This window comes from Pezoporus occidentalis, unplaced genomic scaffold (genome assembly GCF_034315485.1).
Source record: "Pezoporus occidentalis ecotype Australia unplaced genomic scaffold, CSIRO_AGI_Poc_V1 ctg121, whole genome shotgun sequence".
Taxonomy (NCBI): domain Eukaryota; kingdom Metazoa; phylum Chordata; class Aves; order Psittaciformes; family Psittacidae; genus Pezoporus; species Pezoporus occidentalis.
In genome coordinates, this window is record NW_026913006.1 from 3861618 (window position 1) to 3881413 (window position 19796).

The window sequence follows — 19796 nt, forward strand, 5'->3', positions numbered from 1 at the left end:
AGCAGTCATGATTTTCCTTTGTGTTAGCTGGTGCAGTGCTGTGTTTTGACTTCCAGCCTGAGAACAGTGTTGGTGAAGCCGATGTTTTCGGTTGTTGCTAAGTGATGTTTACCCTGACCAAGGACTTTGTGAGGCTCATGCTCTGCCAGGGAGGAGGGGAAGCTGTGAGGAAGCAGAGATGGGGTGCCTGACCCGGGCTAGCCAGGGAGGTATTCCATACCACAGCACGTCATGACCAGGGTGGGGGGTGACTGGGAGTTACCCGGAAGGACACGGGCTTCCAGGTGGAACTGTTTTCTTGGCCGGTGGTATCGTATTCTCTTCCCTTGTTATTTTCCCTTATCATTGTTGTAGTTGATAGTAGTGGTGGTGATTTGTGTTGTACATTGGTTGCTGGACTGTTCTTGCCTCAACCCATGGGAGTTGCACTTTTTCGATCCTCCTCCCCATTCCTCCAGGAGTGGGGAAGGGGAGAATCCCAGCGGGGGGGGGACACGGACTTCGATTGTTGTCAGCTCGGCACCACTCACTGGGAGTGAGTGAACAAGTTACCTGACTGGGTTTAAACCACGACAACTAAGAAGGAGAAAAATTGACTGCTACTGCTAAACCCAGGACAGTCGGGCTGGGTGTCTGTAGGCAGGTGGTGAGCAGTTATATTCTCTTTCCTTGTTATTTCCCTTATCATTATTATTATTGGTGGTAGCAGTAGTAGTTTTGTGTTATACCTTGATTACTGGACTTTTCTTATCTCAGCCTGTGGGAGTTACATTCTTTTGATTTTCTTCCTCAACTCTCCGGGAGCTGGTGGGGAATGGGGGTGAGTGAGCGAGTGGCTGCGTGGTTCTTGGTTGCCGGCTGGGCTTAAACCACAACATGTACTTCTACACATTTTCATCTCAGTGAGACTGCCATTAATGCAGCATAAACAAGAATTCATATATCTTAGGAATGCATATTTATTTTCAGGTTAAAAGTTTTAAAGTTATTTAAAGCTTCATACCTCCTTTATTTAATTTTGATTAACTTAAATACAAAATAATGTGGGTAACAGCATAAAAAAATGTAACAGATGCATAAAATTCCATTTATGAAATATTGTATATATGTTCATTAATTATGGTCATGTAACTTATTAGAAGTTGGTTAAAAATCTATAATCTTTTTTAAAGGAGTGGATTGCCCTACATTTTTTAATGGTCTGTGTTGGATATTTTTATCCGTATGTAATATATAATATATATACATATAATATAACCAAGGTCTCATGCTCTCATGACACCCCACTTGGAGTACTGTATGCAGTTCTGGTGTCCTTAATGGAAGAAGGACATGGAGCTGTTGGAGCTAGTCCAGAGGAAGCCACGAGGATGATCAGGGGCTGGAGCACCTCCCGTATGAAGGCAGGCTGAGAAAGGTGGGGCTTTTCAGCCTGGAGAAGAGAAGATGCGTGGAGACCTCACAGCAGCCTTCCAGTATCTGAAGGGGGGCCTACAAGGATGATGGAGAGTGACTCTTCATGAAGGACTGTAGGACAAGGGTGATAGAACAAGAGGCCATGGGTTCAGAACTGAAGAGGGGAAGTTCAGGTTAGATATAAGGAAGAAATTCCTATGAGGGTGGTGAGACACGGGCACAGGTTGCCCGGAGAAGCTGTGTCTGCTTCATCCCTGGCAGTGTTTCAGGTCAGGTTGGACGGAGCTTACCGCAACCTGGTGTAGTGGAAGGTGTCCCTGCCCATGGCAGGGGGTTGGATGGTCTTAAGGTCCTTCCCAGCCCAAACCATTCTATGATTTTATGAAAGTCCTGCAAGGTCTGAATTCCCAGAATGCTAGTGATACGTACCTTTGAACTTTCTGAGAGTTCAATAAACCAGAAGTTCAGGCCATAATGCTTCCATCACAGGGTAGCCAAAATCAGAAGTTAAAAGAAGTGCCTTAGTTAAGTTATTTCTTAAAAAAATCCTAACCGGCCAACCAAACCAAACAGAAATCCCCTTTGGCCCTTTGGACTCTAGACTTGCAGTAGAGCATCAAGTTAAGATTACAGATATTTTATTTCTTTCATCGCTTTTTATATATGTATATAATTATTAGTTTATGCGTTCAGATGTATTCATTGTGAAGCTAATGGACCTTAGTTGCAGTGTTAGTTTTTTTGTAGCAGTATCTCTAATGTGATACTTTGCAGAAAGAAACAACAAATTCAGTCTCTCCTAAAAAATCATATAATGTATAATATTTTCTGTTCAGTGAATTTCAAGATAAAAAGGACAAATTGTTTATGTTTTTTGTATTTCACAGAAAAATAAAAGACACAAAATTAGAAGTGTATGAAACAAGTGACCCAAGGGTATGTATATTTGGAGTGTTGTCCTGCCATTCAGAGGGACCTTGAAAGGCTGGAGAAATGGGCTGACAGGAGCCTCATGAAGTTCAACATGAAGTGCAAAGCCCTGCAGCTGGGGAGAGCAACACCCTGGACGAGTAGCAGGCCAGAAGCCACTCAAGAGTGGGGCTTGAGCAGGGGAGTTGAACCAGAATGAATTCCAGAGGTCACTTCCAACCCCAGCCATTCAATGATTCTGTGATATTTGATCACACCATTCTGTGTAAGCATTGAAATTGCTATGGCTTGAATTTCACTGTTTTCTGTATGAACGCACACAGCTAGCATCTTCTGATCAGGCATTTCATGGCAGCTGATGGCCTCTGAACAATTGAGGTGTATTTGGCCAGTTACAGTGAAGAATAACCAATCTAAAATTCATTACTGGTGTTAGAAACTGCTGCAATTAATTGAAATTTAAAAAATACACTTTTATTTCTTTTTTCTTTCAAATCTCATGTGTCTCAGAAATTTAACCTGATATTAGAAGGTTTAGTTTTATAGCTTAGTTTTATTTAGTTGAGTTTTTGATGGACTCTCACCAGGGACTGTAGTGGTAGGAAAAGGGGTAATGGGCTCAAACTTCAACAGGTGAGATTCAGGTGAGATCTGAGGAATAAGTTCTTTACTGTGAGGGTGGTAAGGCATTGGCACGGATTGCCCAGAGAACGTGTGACTGCCCCATCCCTGGCAGTGTTCAAGGCCAGGTGGATGGGGTTTGGAGCAACCTGGTATATGGAAGGTGTCCCTGCCCATGTCAGGGGGGTGGGTCTAGATGATCTTAGGGTTCTTTCCAACCCAAACTATTCTATATACATAAATCACATGTAAAAAAAAAAAAGAAAATAATAGAAAATCATGTTTTGTGTGTTCAGTGTTGTAATAAGTTTGTAATGGACTATGTTCGATAAAGCAGAATAAAGTAGCAGGTAGCAGGTTACTACCATTATATATATATTAAAAAAAACCTCAAGGATGATAATTGTTCCATTTAGTGTTGGAATTAATGTCTCTCCGGCAGACCAACAAACAGTAGGTAGGGACAATTGTCACAGATGCCATTGTGCACACCACACTGTTTATTGTGAATAAGGTTCTTACTTTATCTTTCCTTGTAGCACAGGGTCAGGAAATCCAAGAGGATATTTTTGCATGAATTTATTTTTGCACGGTGGTGTCCTTAAGATGATGGATGAGATTACTTACTGCACTTGTAAGTGGTCTGTTGTTTTTATCATACCCTTTTCAGGAAAGGAATAGATGAAATTCTGAAAAGCTACCTTTGGATTGGGAGAGGGATCTTTTCCTAGATTTCTCTATCCTGCTACTGATCAAGCTGCCAGTTATTCTCAAATATCCAATAGCTTAGTTTTTTTTGGCTGTTTGGTAGTATTTGACTGTTATTTGAGTTTTACTTCTTGTTTTGATTGGCGTGCATCTTTGTCATGCAACACCTAGCTTTACCTGAGCATAGATATTGATATGTTCTAATGGGAGTCACTGGGAGTGCTTGTGTTCGAAGTCTGCACCCAGCTTCCTGTGACTGGATATTCTTGGTGGGCATAAAACTGATATTAACTCACTGAAACCAGGTTTTCAATTTTTGTGTTGTTTCAAACGCCATTGATTATGTTTGCCTGTTAAACTAATAGCTGCTTATGTGTATAGATATTGAAAATGAATTGGTTGTACATGTACAGAATTTATACAGGTATTTGTATAGAGATTTAATACAGTTAAAAGAAAATATTAGAAAGGCATGATGAAATTTGTAACTGAACTTCTGATTCCCAGTTTAGTGACCAGTCCACTGGCTCTTCTATAAAACTGATATTACTTTTAATATAGATTTTCCTTTTTAAATTAAATTAGTTTTGACCACATGATTGCAGTAAGTAGCTGAGGACTTGCTCTTCTTTTGTGCTACATTTATTTTTGTGCCCGATTTAAGGGAACATGGAGGGCTGCTAGGATTGATCTGGAGTAAAGACTTTTATTAGGAATTTAATTCCGTAGAATGCTGAAAATCTTCTCTTCCCACTGGATGCTACTGAAGGTTGCTAGGCACCTCAAAGGGTTAGCGAATATCACAGCTTTCTTAGCACATGGTACTACATACGTCGCTTGCAGTCTCTGAGTAGAACAGACTTGTACTGCTGTCACCATAGATTATTCTATGTAGTTTTGGGATTGTTTTCCAATTTGAAGTGTGAGTCCATGCCTTATAAAGTAGTAATGTTCTTTGGATGGGGACTGGTACATCCAGCAAAAATAGTCACTGAAGAAGTAGGAAGAGGAAAGACTTGAGATAAAAATAGCAATAAAAGTTTTTAGTCCCCTGGACATTTCATGAAAAACCTCTGCAGAACATCGAATCATTGGGTGACTGAGAGTGTGGTACAATGATAATAAATCTTTATTTTCTTACCAGCTATCTTAGGTCCTTGATCTTTTCATATTGTTTGTTGTGACATGTGCATTCCCAGATCCTCTGTGTAATACCAGCAGCATCCAGGATGCACCTACCACAAAATAAATGTATCCCCAAAGCCTCAGGGCATTGAACTGCCCTTTTATTCCATGTAACCTATTGCAGAACTACTCACTGAATGACATGCTTTACTGCGTGTCACTTATTGCTTTATTATTAGCCTTCATAAATGTTAGATAGACCTGACTGAAATTTATGAGGAAACTGTTGTACTTTTTTTGGTTTCCCTCCTTTTCTCTCTCCTGGAGGAGCTGCATTTTTTTTTGAAGGTCTGCAACAGTATTTTTGATATCATGTGGAAAGCCAAGAACTACTTTGAATTCCCATTGTGGTAATCAATGAGATGTAAAATTGCAGCTGTTTCATGCTGCTTAGAGTCTCTCCTGATGAACGTCCTCTGGTTTGTCAAAATGCATAAAGTACTCATGAGACCGTAGCATTAGATCTGTTTCTCTCTGATGTGAATGAACACAGAAAGAAACCAGCTGTTAAGGAAACATTTTTGTTTGTTTAAATAACTCTGCTATGGCTAGAGTAGAGCAAAATGCTTCTGTGCTATGCATATTTCTCAGGATAGGAATAGGAACCATTACTTGTATGTGTGATATAAAAAAGCAATAAGGTCATCAACTAGCTCAATGATGTTTTCTTTTCTGAAAATATCATTCATACATACATCGGAAGAAGTCAAGGTAACAGTCCAGGAATGCTGCATATTTTAGTATATTTTGTGACTACTCAGGAAAGGCATGTTTGTCACTGTACTACTGCCTGTGATCGTCTGGAGCTTAAGGAATTGATGCAGTGCAGAATTTGCATCCTCCTTTCACAAAACCAGACAACTCTTTCACCTAAAGTAAAATAGAATTTCTAGATACCAGCAACTAGAAGCCTTTGAAAGAAGAAAGCAGACAGGGTTCCACTGAATTAGGATTCAAAGTTGCCAGAGAGGGACTCTGGGACTGTAGTGATAGCACAAGGGGTAAAGGGTTTATACTTAAACAGGGGAAGTTCAGGTTAGATATAAGGAAGAAGTTCTTTCTGTGAGGGTGGTCAGACACTGGCACAGGTTGGTCAGAGAAGTGGTGAATGCTCTATCTCTGGCAGTGTTCAGGGTCAGGTTGGACAGAGCTTTGGGGCACATGGTTTAGTGTGAGGCATCCCTGCCCATGGTAGATGATGTTAAGGTCCTTTCCGACCTTAGCCAGTTTGTGATTCTATAAACTATGAACGTGTAATTTAATTTAGTAGTTCCTTATTTTATAGTATACATTTAAGAGGAAGAAACTCAATAATATATGTTTAGGAAATATGTGGAGTATGGCATATTTAAGAAAAAAAAAAAAGAGGAAAAACTAAAAAGAAAAACATTTAGCCCCGAAGTATTTTCCTATGGGTGTCTTTTTAGATAGAGTGATTGGGTAGCTGATGGCATTGGCAATGGGCAAGAAGCTTCTTGTCTAGGTCTCTGATGCAGATAACTTCAGTCATCTCCTGTCAGTTCCTTGAAGGTGTTTATAAAACATTCTGTTCTCATTCCTCTTGCTACTAGAGCAAACATCTGTTTTGTATAATGGCATTTCTCAACTACCTGAGCTGATAAGTAAAGAATTGAATGAATGTTTGTAAATGAGGAATTCTTCCTCTGCACTGGTTATTCTTTTAGCATAGAAATTAGGGGGTCACAAGTTTCTATCTCATTCTAGAACTGTTTTCTGGAAATATGTGTCCATTTTCTTTACTCTGCTTGATGATTTTCTGATGAATAAACATGAATTAAGAAAGGTGTTGCCATCTCTGAGATTTCACAAATTGTGTTAAACTGCTTAGCAGTGACAATGAGATAATAATTCTGTATGTCATTTAAATTGGGATTGTGTCCTAGTTTAGGGATATGTGTTTCAAGTATCACAGTTACTCTCAACTAGCAAGTCAGGCGAATGTGCGTTTTCACTTTATGACTGGATTGCATGATCTAGATTAGGAAAATGCAGCCCTTGGAAATAATAACATGCAACATTTGCCAAGGGAATAGATGGAGATCTGGATATGTTGGAAACACTCTTTCCACATGATTATGTCAGGATCTCAGTTGCTGTAACTCACCAGTTGTGAGTTCTGGGCTGCAGACTGGTGGAAATATATCAGGGAAGATGTGGAGAATGATCTGAAACGGAACCTACTTCCCAAGATGAAACTTGTCCTCATTATATTAGATCTCAACCAAGGAATAAATTTTAATTTTGGATAGCATTTGAAGAAAGGAGGGAAATCGTGGAGGGTTTCAGTTTTAAAGTTTCACTTTTATAGAGGTATTTTCACAGCAAAAGTCAGGTTCCTTCTTTAACACTTTGATATCTTGCTGAAATTTTGCTGAATGTAGACTGTCATTTGAATTAGTGATTTGAATGGTTTGGGAAGCTCTATAACTTTTTGTTCCTAGACAAATTCTTTTATTCTTATTCTTTGCAATCCTTGCAGCTATTGTGGATTTCCTTATGTTACTGAATATAAGAGTAAAATATGGTCCAGATGCTGTATTATGCCATGTTTTCTGAACTCTGTAGCCTGGTCCTGTGTTCATTGCTGCCTGACAAGTTAAGCAGACCTGTTCCATGGAGATGTTGCCCTCTGAGTTCCTGTACAACTGCAGTCATACAAGGTGTGATTAGTTTTTCTTTCTCTTTGACTTTCCCTAATCTTGGATAAAAATAGCCTTTTATAGGAAATGTTATGAAAATTCAGACAGAAATTGAAAAAGTGACAAAGCTTACAGATCACAGTCTTTTAGGTAGTATTTATAACAGCCTTCTCAAGAGGTTGAAACACCAAAGATATGGTAGAGCTCAGTGAGGTCTTCATCCTTCTGCAAGTATGATTAGGCAACCAAAAATAAAAGTAGGGTATTTTGTCTACTATAGGTTTCAGTTGTACTTGAATCTCTTCTTTAACTCTGTTTAAAAGGTATTCGTTCTTTGAGTATGCTGTTAAATAGAACATAAGTGTTGTTTTGTGGGGCGTATTCAGGATACTAATCAATATACTGTGTCTTGTAAACAGCGTCTAACATAGACTGTAAGGACCAGAACTGATTTCCAGACCAGCTTTGGGTTACTGATCTTGAAGAGGCTGTACCTTTTATATTGTCTGGTTACAAAAGTACTAGTCCCAAACAAAGGAAATGGAAGCCAGTACTACCTTTTCAAAGCTGGATTACTAGCCTGTGTGCTCCTTTTCCTTCTAGCCCCAGAAGTCTTACATAGCTAGCAAATGTGTCACTGCTTCAGACCTGTGAAGTCTAGCAAATAGATTTCTTTTCTGGAAGAGCTGGAATTCAGCCCATCAAGCTGAAGCAGGAATTGAACTGAGTTCCTCTATTTCCTCACAGATGTTCTTAACTGGTAGATTATAATACGCAAAAGAAAAATGCTTGAACTCCTGATCTTCTAGAATCCAGCTTTGTTCCCTATAATGTGTGGTTATCCCAGACTTTCAGATATCTTAAGCAGAATTTTTATGGGTTATTACACATGCATTGCACTGGACCTAAAAAAGTAGACTAAATATAAGTATACAATAAAAATGGGGAGGAGCTGACGTGGGGAAAGGTGGACATTCCTGAAAGTTCTTCACTTCCAATCAAAAAAGAGGTCATTAATATACAGACAATTCAGGTACAGCTGTCATTCACAGACCAGATAAATTAATACTCTGGTAAAATTCTGCTTGCAAAAGTTTCTAAAAGGCTGAACCTGCCAACCTGCTTGCAAAGAGTAATGAGACTTTATAGGGCCTACTAGATGCGACCTTAACTTGATTCCAAACTTACAGTCTGAAAACGTCTATAGTTTAGGGAACTGAATTTTCTAGAGAGAAAAAATTTATAGTTGAGGCCATATATCTCAATGAGGACTCATAAAGCTGGGCAGATAGTGAAGATTATACTTTTAAAAATGTCAGCTCTACTTACGGTCATGTTTGTGCCATTGTATGTCAGTTTGTTATGCTTGTGTGCATACTCCTTTTACATGAGTATGGTTTTGGCAAACTGGCATGTCAAGCTGGAACTGATAGCATTTTTCATATCATGGTAATCAGCAGAGCAGGAAGAAATCAAAAAGCAATGGTAGAGATGTGGTAACTATTACCTTTTCACCCTTTGCAGGGAATAGAACTAATTTTAAATTGGAAGTCATTTCCAAATCATGTCCTTTTTAGAGGAAAGAAAAAGAATTTGAGGTCCTTCTCATGTCTAAAGTCCCAGTTTCTTCTCCTGAAGACATTCGGAGACTTTTCTAACCTGTTGCCTCCTGTTAAAGCTGGATCTTTCATTCTGAACCACCAAAATGGTACTGTATGACCTATATGACCATTCACACATAATCAATCTGTCAGTGTATAGACTTTCATTATTTTTAGGTTGATTTTGTGTTTTCTTTAAAAAATTTATTGAAAAAGTCTGCCGTTATTGGCAGGGAAATAGGTCATTATTTTATGAACAATTTATAGGTAGTAAAGCAATAGATATTTTCAAGTGCTTTGCTTTATACAGTTAGACTGTTGCAATAGCAACTTTAATCACTAATGGCTCTACATTGATTATTTTACATTTCTTTGGTTTTTTTTCACAGTTTTCAATAACAATTTCAGGATTGTTCCCTGTTCTTTTTGTAGGTGACAGGGCATTGCTCCTCCCAGTAATGTAAGCTTCCCCGATTTCTACTCAGTGTTGCAGTCAATATCAGTTATGCTCCAGTACCTGCTTGTCAGTCTCCACCTTTTATTCACCTCTTTTTATATAAACTCATAAATGAGTTTTAATGTAATACATGCAAATAGCTAGTGACACACTTCTGATGTTATCAGTGCTTTTACTTAGCACACTCGTATTTTCTTGCTTGCTTATTAGAGAACTGTAACAAGCTCTTGTTTAACAAATAGTGTGCAACCCCCCTTTTAAAATCCAAGTCATATATATGTTTATGTGATCTATGAATTCAACATTGTGCACATTTCATAAGGAGAGAACATTTTTTGATCACATATGATGATGTGTTGATAATAAATTGCTACAGGTTGAAAGTGAGATTTTAGTTCTCTTAGATCCAACACAGATCTTAGTCAAAAATAATATCTGAGTATTTTGTTATTCGAGATTGATATTATTAAGTACAATTTAACATTTAATTAATATTCTTGTTGAAATGTTTTTCACCACAAATTGCAAACTCAGAAAAGAATATGCTTCATGCATGACTGCTGGACAGTATACGTAGTGTCTTAAAAGTAAACTATTTTCTGTGGCAGTCATTTGATTAATTTAGCAAGAATTCCTACCATTATAATGACTTCATATGTGTGTGGTTTTTAATAAGATGTATAGTTGTGGCATGAGCATCATGAATGGAACTGGAATTACTCAAGAGATATCCCACACGGTAGTTCCACTAGTTAAATGGGTTATCATATTAGTCCAAAATGATTCCCTAAATTAGTAATCTATCAACCAGAATTTTATTATTCTTGATAAAGAATATGTTTATTTGAAGTTGGCAAAAGCATTAATATTTAGTTGTTTCTCTGCAGTACGTATTGAATGAAGTTCATCGCTATCTTCTTGCTGTAAGACTATGAGATCTTGGGAAGGAATTTCTAGGAAGGATTCACTTTCTGGGAATTATTCTCCCAGTGATGTGTAGCTATGCACATACAGTATAAGACAAATAATTATCTTCATTAATCACAGAATCACAGAATCCTAAGGGTTGGAAGGGACCTCAAAAGATCATTTAGTCCAACCCTCCTGCAAGAGCAGGGTAACCTACAGTACATCACACAGGAACTTGTCCAGGTGGGCCTTGAGTATCTCCAACATAGGAGACTCCACAACCCCCCTGGGCAACCTGTTCCAGTGATCTGTCACTCTCACAGTAAAGAAATTTTTTCTGATGTTCACATGGAACCTCCTAAGCTCCAGTTTACACCCATTGCCCCTTGTCCTATCACTGGACATCACTGAAAAAAACCTAGGTCCATTATCCTGACACTCACCCTTTACATATTTGTAAACATTGATGAGGTCACTCCTCAGTCTCCTCTTCTCCAAGCTAAAGAGTCCCAGCTCCCTCAGCCTCTCCTCATAAGAGAGATGTTCCATTCCCTTAATCATTGTGTCTCTGCGCTGGACTCTTTCAAGCAATTCCCTGTCCTTCTTGAAGGGGCCCAGAACTGGACACAATATTCCAGATGCGGCCTCACCAAGGCAGAGTAGAAAGGGAGGAGAGCCTCTCTTGACCGACTAACCACACCCTTTCTAATGCACCCTGGGATGCCATTGGCCTTCTTGGCCACAAGGGCGCATTGCTGGCTCATGGTCATCCTCCTATCCACCAGGACCCCCATGTCCCTTTCCCCTTCACTACTGTCCAGCAGGTCAGCCCCCAACCTGTACTGGTACATGGGGTTGTTCTTCCCCAGATGCAAGACTCCACTCTTGCCCTTGTTGAATTTCATCAAGTTCCTCTCCGCCCAACTCTCCAGCCTGTCCAGGTCTCCCTGAATGGCAACACAGCCCTCTGGTGTGTCAGCCACTCCTCCCAGTTTAGTATCACCAGCAAACTTGCTGAGGGTACATTCATTTCCCTCATCCAGGTTGTTGATGAAAATATTAAACAGCACTGGTCCCAGCACCGACCCCTGAGGGACTCCACTAGTCACAGACCTCCAGCTAGATTCTGCCCCATTGACCACAACTCTCTGCCTTCTTCCTTCCAACCAGTTCTTGATCCACCTCACTACCTGATCATCAAGCCCACACTTCCTTAGCTTATCTATGAGGATGCTGTGGGAGACAGTATCAAATGCCTTACTGAAATCAAGAAAAACCACATCTACCGCTCTACCATCATCCATCCACCTAGTTACTTGCTCATAGAAGGCTATAAGGTTGGTTAAACATGACTTCCCCTTGGTAAAGCCATGTTGGCTGCTTTTAATGACCCCCTCATCCTTGATATGTCTAGAGATGGTGTCAAGAATAAGTTGTTCCATTACCTTTCCAGGGATGGAGGTAAGGCTGACCAGTCTATAATTACCCAGGTCCTCCTTCTTGCCCTTCTTATAGACCGGCGTGACATTTGCCATCCTCCAATCCTCAGGCACCTCACCTGTTTCCCACGACTTACCAAAGATGATGGAGAGTGGCTTAGCAATGACCTCCGCCAGCTTCCTCAGCACCCGAGGGTGTATTCCATCCGGACCCATCGATTTATAGATGTCCAGATTACTTAACTGATCCCTAACACAATCCTCATCTACCAAAGCAAACTCCTCCTTTATCCTGACTCCTTCCGGGGCTATAGGAATCTCGGTCCCCCAGGGAGAGTCTGCAGGAGTAAAGACAGAGGCAAAGAAGGCATTCAACACCTCTGCCTTCTTTATATCCTCTGTCTCCAGGGCACGCACCTCATTCAGCAGTGGGCCTATACTGCTTCTTGTGTTAGTTTTATTCGCTATGTATTTGAAGAAGCCCTTTCTATTGTCCTTGACCCGACTTGCCAGATTAAGTTCCAAGGAGGCCTTAGCTGTCCTAATTGCTTCCCTACATCCTCTAACAGCTGTCCTATATTCCTCCCAGGTGGCCAGCCCCTCCTTCCATAATCCATAGATTCTCTTTTTCTGTATGAGTTTGCCCAGCAGTTCCTTGTTTAACCATGCTGGTCTCCTGGCTCCCCTACTTGACTTCCTACTCATTGGGACACTCTGATCCTGAGCTTTGAAGAAGTGGTCCTTGAATGCTGACCAACTATCTTGAGCCCCTTTATCACCTAGTACCCTTTGCCATGATACTTCCCTTAGCAATTGATTGAAGAGGCCAAAGTTTGCCCTTCGGAAATCCAGAAATGTGGCCTTGCTAGGTATTCTATTCCTCCCACACAGGATCCTAAACTCCACCATCTCATGGTCACTGCAGCCCAGGCTGCCATTGACCATCACTACTTCAACCAGACCCTCCTTGGTGAGTACCAGATCCAGCAGCGCTCCTCTCCTAGTTGGTTCGTCCACCGTTTGCATTAAGAAGTTATCATCAATGCACTGGAGGAACCTCCTAGACTGTGAATGACTGGCTGTGTCAGTCTTCAGCAAATATCAGGGTACTTAAAATCCCCCATAAGGACCAAGGAATGTAGTCGTGAGGCTGCTTTCAATTGCCTATAGAAAGCCTCATCAACTCCTTCGTCCTGATCGGGAGGTCTATAATAGACCCCCACAACTGTGCCACCCGTACCAGCCTGTCCCTTAATTCGCACCCACAGACTTTCCACTTGGTCCTCATCTGTCCCTGGACAGAACTCAATACATTCTAGTCGCTCTTTCACATAAAGAGCAACTCCACCACCTGGCTTTGCTGATCCATCTTTCCTAAAAAGGACATATGTAAGGCAAATGTACACAGCACAAAAATGTGTATCTATAGATGAACAAACTAGGTCAAATTTTTCATAATAAAAAAAAAATTAAACAGCCATTCGTCAGATGAGTATCTGGAGACTGTTAGTAGTCAATAGAACGAATAAAAAATGGGGGGGGAGGGAATATCATCAGAGGGAAATATTTTTTATGGCATTCTGTGTAACCACACACACAGACATTCACATTAAAAAGACACTAGACCTGTTTTTCACACTGTACTCTTTCTCTGAAATGAGTCACTCGAAGCTTTATATTAGTTAGGCTGAGCAAGACAAGTAGTCTAGGAGATTGGTTCAACAGAGATGAACTCATTTATTGATTAGGTGTACAAAAATATTTCCACTCAATAATAGAAGTATATGAGTGAATTTCTTTGCTTGTAGCAGATCACATAGAAAAGCTGAGAATATCATTTTTGAAATTGATATTTATACATTAATTAAACTTGTTTTGAGAGATAGCCATGCAGAATTACCTAATCTCCATCTGCTTAATTCAAGTGCAGCAGTATAAAAATATTAGCATACCAGACATGCAACTATCCTTTGTTTTGTTTCCACCTGGCATTCCTGAAACAAGAAAAATTAGAAGTGCAGTATACACAGAAACTATAGGTCTCATGCAGGAGAATAATCCTTATGCAGGATTTTACTTCCAGGAAAAGGTGTAGTTATGACTTGCAATAAATAATCGAGGTTTATAGAGGTTCGTCCAATTCCTTAGTGTAAAAAAGTTCTATTCTAATGAGCATATAAAATAAAACAGATCTCTGAGACAACAGAATATGTTAGCAACTGAAGTGAATAAAAACTGGCAAGAATGCCAATGACCAAGAAAACACGGGTAGCTAGTTTTACTGCACAGTGAGTCAGCAGTTACTCAGCGAGGAAATTTAACTTAACTTCATCATATTTACTGCATAAAGATGTCTTTGTTTAAGAAACTATCTGAAGTAACATTTTCTCTGTATACCCTCTGGAGCTGTTGAAAGTCTTATATGGGCATCATAGCACACTGTGGTTTCCCTGATTTATTAACTTTACCCTTACTTTTTACCTAACATGCAAATACCCAGAGCTCACACACATTTTTACTAACAGCCTGCAAGTGGTTTAGATTCATAAATAAAAGCATCTAATTCTCTTTCACATGTCCCAAAGCATCCAAGATTTCCACAGGAACAGGCAGATAAGACAAAGGACTTACAAGAAACCTAGAATGGAAACTTGGGGCCAAGCATAGTAACAGAGGGTATCTAAAATAACCTCCTTTCTTTTGGTGGTTGAATACTACCCTGCTAGTAATATTTATTAAAAACAGCAGGAACTGTTTAGTTGCTTGTTCTCTTCTACTTATCTATTTTATTTATGATGTCGTCATTGTAGTGCATGATACTGTGTTTTTCTTTTACTAAGTCTTCCTTTTACTCAGCTTTTTTCATCCTTTTGCAGTTTATAAAAAATAACTGCTTTGAGAACAATTACTAAAGCCTGATTATAACTTCAATGAGTTTGTGTTACTTATTGCCATAACATATTTTTAGAAAATACTTAAGGATTTTAGACCAAGTTTTGATCAGTTACTGGGATAACTCTAAAGTCAAATGACTGTACTTGAAATGAGGAGCTGAGCATTGGATTAATACTATTGATTGTTTTCTAAATATTCCTTGTAATTTTCCTTGGTGAGTTATTCAAGCAAAGATTATACTTTTATGTTAACAGTAATGTTCCTTTCATCTTTTTTCCTACTAAAAACTTCATTTTCCTCATAATGTACTGTCTCCAAGCCTTCTTTAATATTTCATTTTGTTGGCATCCAGAAAACTACGCCACTTTGCATCTCTTTTGAGGAACAGAGAAAGGGAGGAAGATGAACAAAACTAGCCTTTTTGCTATTCCTCTTCTTTTGTTACCATAAGTGCATGGCAGGTGAGATTTTTCCACTGTAGATGTAGTAGATCTAGTGCCTAAATATAGTCTTTCAAATTTAGGATGAGACTGCTTGCAATTATTTTTTCATATATCTTGAGATACTTAATTTTCTCTAGGTTTTGCTAATTTCCAAAGGATTTCCTTTGGTAGCTGCTTTGGCACAATTCCCATTTTATTCATTCTGTAGAAAAGCCTATTATAAACAATTTTTTATAAATACACATGAAAAGAAAATTTTTCACTTCCGTTGTCTATTTGCACATTCTTGAACTCATTAAAAATAGACCTTACAAAAGTAGGGAAGATAACAGACATGTAAGTCTATGCTTCTGGTATTCTGCATTAGGTTGATTTTTACAAGTTTGGTTTAACATTGAAGAGCATATGAAATAATAGAATATACTTAGCAAGGAAGGGAAACACCACATATTCCGTTTTCCTTTAATAAGATACTCTGTGGATAAATGAACATATGCTTGGGGAAACTGCTTCTCAAATAAGCAACTAATTAATTTTGCATTATACTTGGAATTTATTTGTATTACAATAACTCGGAAGAGTGCAAATCAAGAGATTTTATGGGAACTACAAACTTAAGTCATTGTGCAGGATAACAGAGGTAAAGCAACTTAAAAAATTGTTTATGGTTATTCCCAGTAACTTTCTTCCTTCAGTTTGCTGAATCATTTTGCATATTTCAGTTCCATGGATGTTTTCATGTTCATAAGTACCTCTGAAAAATGAAGCTTTTTTTTAATAATATTCTACCATTTATGTCATTGCTTGTGTTTTATTTCACTGAACACTGCTATACCATCCAATATATGGATGCCATAGAGGAACTTTTCATCAGGGACTCTAGCAATAGGATAAGGGGCAATAGGTTCAAACTTAAATAGGAAGGATTCGGATGCTATATAAGGAAGAGGTTCTTTACTGTGAGGGTGGTGAGGCACTGGCACAGGTTGCCCAAAGAAGTGATAAATGATCCATCCCTGACAGTGTTCAATGTCAGATTGGACAGAATGTTGGGAGACATGGCCTAGTGTGAGGCACCCCTGCCCATGGCAAGGGGGGTTGGAACTTGATGATATTAAGGTCCTTTCTAACCATAATTATTCTATAATTCTATGATTCTAAGATTCCCTGTATGATACTTAATGACAAAACACAGCTACAGATCTACTTAGTCAGAAAGAAATGTAATGGAGTGATCAAGGCATATTGCTATGTCCCAGGATGTATTGGATTTGTTATGTTTCAGGTATCAGTTTGATCCAGAAGTAAATGGAAAATTTTCCATATGAATTCAGGAGTCAGAAGTGTCCAGACACAAAAACCATATCACCACCATGTGACTGCAAGCCAGGCATGCCTTTCCCACATCATTTAGAAGAGCCTAATAGGTGCTTCAGGACACATCTTTGACCATCTCTGTGTTATCAGAGCATAAAGTATTAGCAAAGTGCTGTTTGAATAGAATTGGCAAGAAAATAAGGATATATTTTTTTTTTAAATATATTGTAGGGATCTTTTCTATAGCATCCTCAATTTTTCACAAATAATAAAGGAAAAAAAAGATCCTTAAGGAAATAAGCCCTTCCATGGAAAGCTGATGACTTGTTTAGGGAGGGATAGTCTGCATTCAGTTTCAAACTACTTATGGTAATAAGTATTCCTATCCATAACTTCCAGACTGTCCCAGTCTGAGTCACAGACACAGCAGGAGATCAGTTTTAATCTCCATTCTCCCCCAGTGCTTGGATAGTGCAAAAACTGCTGGTGACCCAGTAGAGCAGCACAAACTCTCTCTTCATGTTAAGTAGAAGCTCCAGCCTCCCTGAAATCAGGAGCCTTACATACTCATCTCATATTTCAGGGTGAAAAGCTTATAAATGAATCAAATCCATGGGGAGAGCAAGAAATCAGTGCCTATTACATCAGGAGCTTCCTACAGGGACATCTTTTGTCTCATGAAAATAGGATTTACTTAGTTCCCAAGCAATTTCAAAGAGGTAGGTATCTCTCTTTGAAAAGCAAAGGTTGTGTTTTTCACTGAGATACTGAAGTGATATGTTTTGAGTGTAGTGCTAGAAGGAAGAAAGGAGAAAACAGCTTTTTGCTTCTGTAGACTCCTCATAAACATTCTCATAAATAAGTATACAAATGAAAATTCTCCAGAGTTAGTATAGACAGAAAGCTCTGTGAAGGTTGCTAGGCAGCTGAGGCCAAAGGAAGAGAAAGGAGGCAGGGCTTTGAGAAAGAGAATCAGTGACTTGTGGGTTATCTGGAGTCTCCATTTACTTTTTTCATAACCAAGCAACAGTAGAATTTATTTTTCTTTAGTAAATGAGCAATGTTTTTAAAAGATTTGAAATGAAAGGCCTGTTTTATATCTTTTTCCTACCCATTTTAAAGCTATGGAATTATATGTATGGTTATTATTTCTAATTTATTTTTATTCATTGTCTGCAACAGGAGTTTGGTGCTGTATATCCAGGCTATAACTTGAAAATTATTTAGCAAGGTAGTTAATTTCTAAATATTTGTCCAGTTTTAATTTTTACCAATGTGCATGTAAGACTCTAAATGATAGAAGTTTCCAGGGCTGGAAGGTGTACCTTGCCCTCAAAAGGTGTTTGTGTTTCACTGTCACAAGGAAAGACTTAATTTCTACTGCTATAATCTGTATGATATATGATGAAGTTACTCATTACAGAAATATAGCAGTAACACACACTCCCTTCCTTTTACTGCTAAGCATACGAAAATGCAGGAATTTCCAATAAACAAGGTTTTTGTATGCAAGATTAGGTGATCACATTATTGACTAAGTACTGAGATTTGAAATCTCTGCTTATATTTGTGTCTTAGCCTAACTGAAATTAGCTGTGCCTTCAGCAGCTGTATTATACATACAAGTACATTGAGGGGGGCACTATAATCCTCCAATTTCCCTCCCTTCTCACAGTGTACCATGTTTTAGTCTACTTCAGCTATTTTCAATTCCTTCAGATTATGTCTCTAGAAGATTTAATCACTGCATCACAGTTTTTCATTATTTGTTTCTTTCACAGGGTGGATGCTGTGGGGGCATCCAGGCAACTGAATGGAATAGCTTCTAGTGGGCTAGTAGGATGAGAAGGTCCAGGGGTAGTTTGGGAAATGAGGAGAAACATCACCTCCCAAGATGGTAAACCTACTGCAAAGGTAATACGTGTAAGGATCTTGTTATGCAGTCAGACTTTAGACTCTAGGGGTGTCATGGCTGGAATGCATGGCAGAAAACTGCTAGGGAATGGGAGCACATATCTTTGATGCTGTCTGAGTGTTCATACAGAGTCACCTGAAAATATTTCAAGAGCTTCTTAAACTGCATTGAGTTACAGCACCCTTCCCTGTGCAAGGGAGATTTTGAATGCTGTATCTTAAAGGGGTTTTCTTGTCTTCCTGTGGACCTGTTCGAGACTACATATTGAAAGTATACAGTAATTTTTGAAGAAATCCCTTATAGGGCTTGAAACACATGAAAATGCCAGCTTATCAGCCATGTAACAATTGAGCAGAATAAAATGTTATTTCAAACGGAGACTTAATGGCTTTATTTTTAACCATACATAATCTTGTTTGGTTGGTTTATTTCAATCTCACCTTCCAGGCTTGACTGTTGTGTTTGTGGAAACTTTCCACCCGGAAGCCTTAACTATGGATGTTTTTGTTACTAGCATTTCAGAAGTCCAAGAGAATGTGCATATTAACAAAAGGCCAGGTTGGACAGGGCTTGGAGCAACCTGTCTAGTGGAAGATGTCCCTGTCCATGGCAGGGTGTTGGAACTAGGTGAGCTTTAAGGTCCCTTCCAACCCAAACCAGTCTGTGTTTCTATGATTTTATGACCTGTCATGCCTCAGCATAACAGCTTCTTCCTTCCCGTTAAGAAGTAGAGTTGAGCCATGAAGTACCAGGACATTAAGTTTCTCTGCTGTCCCAAAAGCTCATCTATATGGTCTATTTCTGAGCCCAGTTTGTTAGTTTTTTAAACTAAAATTAAGTTTGCTGAAATGATTTTGTTCACTCCTCAGAAACCAGTCATTTCCCATGGTACTTTCTGAAATACTTGACAGGCTGAGTTGCTGCTTTCATTTATTAAAGTGTCTTAATTTTGCAGCATGTAAGAATATTAACAATAGAAAATCACACTGGTGGAAAATAAAATGGGATTTCTGATGCAAAAGCTTTTATAAGGATCTATTCCCATATTTCATAAGATGCCAAAAAAACACAAAACATCATTTAATTAGGAAATCTTTTTTTCTTTGTTCAAGAGTATAGACGTTTTGTCTAGTTGAGTACTAGGTTAAGCTTTCAAATGTCTCGGAGAAATGCCTTCCTTATTCTTGCTGATGATCTTTCTCCAATTCTCTGGTATTCATTAATTAAAGTAATTCATATATTCCACTACTGCAATTCACAAATTGTTTCTGTGCTTCACCAGGCTTCGCAGTTGCCAGAA

The 19796-nt window shown here is 38.9% G+C and overlaps 1 protein-coding gene across 5 annotated transcripts in view; it reads left to right on the forward strand.

Annotated features, from left to right (window-relative positions):
• LOC134157869 (leucine-rich repeat-containing protein 4C) overlaps positions 1-19796 on the forward strand; it is a 536647-nt gene that overhangs the window by 463102 nt on the left and 53749 nt on the right. For 3 of the 5 annotated variants that reach the window (XM_062607292.1, XM_062607293.1, XM_062607291.1), the window contains one exon: positions 18363-18495. The exons of the other annotated variants lie outside the window; for them this stretch is intronic. The gene's annotated coding sequence lies outside the window, so the exon portion shown is untranslated. The remainder of the gene's footprint in view (positions 1-18362; positions 18496-19796) is intronic. 5 annotated transcript variants of the gene reach the window in all.